Source organism: Ursus arctos, unplaced genomic scaffold (assembly GCF_023065955.2).
Source record: "Ursus arctos isolate Adak ecotype North America unplaced genomic scaffold, UrsArc2.0 scaffold_26, whole genome shotgun sequence".
NCBI lineage: Eukaryota > Metazoa > Chordata > Mammalia > Carnivora > Ursidae > Ursus > Ursus arctos.
In genome coordinates this window covers 12224983-12229300 of record NW_026622941.1, presented here as the reverse complement: position 1 = coordinate 12229300, position 4318 = coordinate 12224983, and positions in this window count along the sequence as shown.

The following is a 4318-nucleotide window of genomic DNA, read 5'->3' as shown; positions in this document are numbered from 1 at the left end:
GAGGGTGGGCGGGAGCACTGCACGCGAAATGGCCTCTTCGGGTGCCGTAGTCGGCCGCATTCTGGGAATTGTAGTTTTCCCTAAGGCACTATCTGCAGGGCTGACTAGGAAGAAAACTACAATGTCCACATACCCTCGGCAAGGCGTCTGTTTTCCTCCTGCCGGCGAGCGCTGCGGGGGAGGAGCCAGGCAGGAGGCCACACTACGTTTCCGACAGCAAGCTCCTTTGGACTTCCAGCGCTCTGGGCACCGGTGGGGCGAGTTTGGGGCTCCGCAGAAGCCCGCCCCAAGGAGGAGCTCTGGGAGTCGGCCCTCCTCCGGAACACCGAGGAAACTCTGAAGGTTCTTTATTAAATAAATAAATAAATAATTAAATAAATAAATAAATAAGAGAGAGAAAGAAAACTAAGAATGTACAATGCTGCCGCTGTTTTAGGAAGCACTTGGGCAGTTCCTCCCAATATTAGACATAGAATTACCATATAGCCAACAATTCCAAAGAAATGAAAACACACCTCCACATGAAAACTTGTACACCGATGTTCTATCCTAGAAGCATTATTCATAATAGTCAAAAAGTGGAAACAACCCAAATGTCCGTCAGCGAATGAATGGGTCGGATAAATGTGGTATGTGCAGAGGAATTTTATTAGACCATAAAAAGGAATGAAGTACTGATAGATGCTGCAGTGTGTACGAGCCTTGACAACATGCGAAATGAAGAGCCTCATTTTGTAGATTCCATTTATAATGGAAGGTCCAAAATAGGTAATTGAAAGAAACAAATTAGCAAGTGGTTGGCAGGGGCTGGGGTTGGGAATAGCAGGGAGGCGGGGCAGGTATGGGGAGGGGTTGTTAATGGGCACTGGTTTTCTTTTTTGAGGTGCTGAAAATGTTCAAAAATTAAGGCCACCTGGCTGGCTTCTTGGGTAGAGCATGGGACTCAGTCTCGAGTTATGAGTTTGAGCCCCACATTGGGTGTAGCAATTAATTTAAAAAATCTCGGAAGGAAGGACGGAAGAAAGGGAAGAAAAATGTGCTAAAATTGATTTGGCAATGGCTGCACAACTCTGTGAATATACTAAAATTACTGAATTGTGGGGCGCCTGGCCTGGCTGGGTCAGTCGGTGGATTGTGGGACTCCTTTTCTCTGGGTCTTGAGTTCAAACCCTAAATTGGGCATAGAACTTACTTTAAAAAAAAAAACAACAACAACAAAACAAAACTCCATACTGAATTGTATGTTTTATTTTATTTTATTATTTATTTATTTTTAGAGAGAGAACGAGATCAAGAGCGGGGTGGGGGGGCAGATGGAGATAGAATCGAAAGCAGACCCTGCGCAGATGTGGGGCTGGATCCAACAACCCTGAGATCATGACCTGAGCCGAAACCAAGAGTCAGGCACTTATCTGACTGAGCCATCCAGGTGACCCCTGAATTGTACATTTTAAAGGAATGAATTTGGGTACTTGGGTGGCCCAGCTGGTTAAGCGTCTGCCTTCAGATTGGGTCATGATCCCAGAGTCCTGGGATCGAGTCCTGCGTGGTGACCCCTACTCAGCAGGGAGTCTACTGTCTTTATCCTTACGCCCTGCTTATGATCTCTCTCTCTACTTCTCTCTCAAGTAAATAATTAAAAAAAATCTTTAAAAAAATGAAAAAAAAGAGTGAATTTTACAGTATGTAACTTAATAAAACCATTAAGAAATAACTAAGAGGGTCTTTGCATACCCCTGATTTTAAAAAGTCAGTGGTTTTTTGTTGTTTTAGCCTAAATTAAACCATTGAGAATTTGATAAAGATTCATTAATGTTCCTTAATGTTATTCTGGAGAACTCTTTGACCCAGTCCTTTTCAAAGATTCCTAAAACCCTTCCAAAATTCCATTGAGGTAGAGTTCCCAGATTTAGCAATAAATATACAGAACACTCACATTTAATTTTAGTATAAACAAGTAACTTTTTAGTATAAGTATGTCCCATACAATATTTAAGACACACTTTTACTAAAAGAAAGTATTTGTTGTTTATCTGAAAATCAAATTCAACTGGGTGCCTTCTATTTTATCTTTTAACTCCAAATTGAGGAAGGGTAATTGAGGCATACCTTGTTTTACTGTACTTTATTGTGCTTTTTACAAATGAAACGTTTGTGGCAGCCCTGCCTTGAACTAGTCTATTGATGTCATTTTCTCAACAGCGTTTTCTCACTTTGTGTCTCTGTGTCACATTTTGGTAATTCTCACAATATTTCTTTCTTTCTTTCTTTCTTTCTTGCTTTCTTTTTTTTTTTAAGATTTATTTATTTGAGAGAGAGAGAAAGAGAGCAGGGAGGAGGGGCAGAGGGAGAAGCAGACCCCCCACTGAGCAGAGTCCATGGTGGGGCTTGCTTTCATGACCCTGACTGAGATCATGACCTGAGCCAGAACCAAGAGTCAGTCATTTAACTGACTGAGCCACCCAGGTGCCCCAATTCTCACAGTATTTCAAACTTTTTCATTATGATTATATTTGGTATGGTGATCTGTGATTAGTGATTAGTGATTATGACTTGCTGAAAGCTCTAGATGATTTTTTGGCAATAAAGATTTTTTCATTAAGGTATGTATACTTTTTTAAAAAGAAATAATGCCATTGCACACTTAATAGACTGCAATATAGTGTAAACATAACTTTTACATACACTTGGAAACCAAAAAATTCATTTGACTTGCTTTACTGTAGTGGTCTGAGAACTGAACCCACAATATCTCCGAGGTATGCCTGTAACAGGAAAGTTGAGTCATCTCTGACTGATCTATATAATGCTTCAGAGGAACTAAAGCAGGTCACTTCCTCCGGGTAAAAGCCACGTAGCCAGGTCTTGAGGCTGGTAATGAGTCTGGCATGCTGGGGTTTCAGCAGTTGGGCCCACCCAGGGGCACACCTGTAACCCCCCAAACTGCATTCATGGAGGTCTCAGAGACACCTAGCCACATCCTTTCTGATGATCAGGGGAGCACAAGTCTGTGCTCATGGGAAGAGCTCTCTTCCTCTGCCTCCCCAATACCCCTCTTGTTCTACACCTCCAGGGGCTGCTTTCCACCACTTTGTAGCTTCCTTCTGCTGTGCCCAGCCTGGCCTCAGTTCTGCTTCCCTAGCTATGCCCTTGTCGCTAAGTCCTCTTCTTTGAGGTGGAACTGCTTTTCTCCTGGGTTAATCCTCTACCACTCTCTCTTCCTGCATCGCATCTGACAAAAGTGCACCCAGTCCTCTGTAATGGTACTTACCCATCTCGTCCTTCCACAGACGCTGTGTGTGAGCTGTTTGCAGACTCAATCACCAGCCCCTCAGGAAGGAGAGCTAAGACCTTTTGAACCATGTAGTGGAAATCTAAAAACATGCAGGAAAGTATGTACACCAGTTTCAGGAGAGTGGTTTTCTCAAGGGAGGGAGGGAGGGACTTGGGGTGAGGAGTGGTTAGTTGTATATTTAACTTTTAAAGAGATGGAGCAGTTATGTTAACTCTGGAAGTAGAGTTGTGTTTTTGTCTTTGTATTTCTGAACATTTGAAATATTACACAATTAAAATAGAAATTCATTTTTTAATTTTTTTAAAGATTTTATTTATTTGAGAGAGAGAGTGCAGAGCAAGAGAGGGAGCATGAGCAGGGGGAGGGGCAGAGGGAGAAGCAGACTCCCCACTGAGCTGGATCCCGGGATGCCAGGATCATGACCTGAGCCAAGGCTGACTGAGCCACCCAGGCACCCCTTAAAATAGAAATTTAAATTTAAGAATTATAAACATGCTCACTTTAGAAAGTGTGGAACTACTTTAGAAATTTTTTAAATTTAATTTATAAAAATAAACCTTAATCACATCATAAAATAAGACTTTGTAAGGGACAGAAAATCTTACGAAGAAGTATCGTGTAGTCATGTTAAACATTTGCTGAGAAGTACCCAGAATTGGTAACAAAAAGGTGAGGAAGAACAAGAGAGAGTATTAGTTTCTATAAGTATAAATCCTCAAGGAGTTTATAATCCAAGAAGAAATTCGCACATACGGGGACTAAGGGCAATCACTAAACAAGGCATCTGGTGAAAATGATACAGACCAAACTTAATACCCATGTGCTAGATTGTTCAGAGTGGGTAGGGAACGCCAAGCACCAGACTGATCCCTGGAAAGGTAAGGTGAACACAGCAAATGTACTTTTTTATTTTTAAAGGAGTGGCCGGAAGTTTAGAAGAAGAATATTTTCTCAGGGTGCTGAGCCTGCTTTATATTCACGATATTCAATCTTTTCTTCCTTCTCAAAAAGAAACTCCCAGGC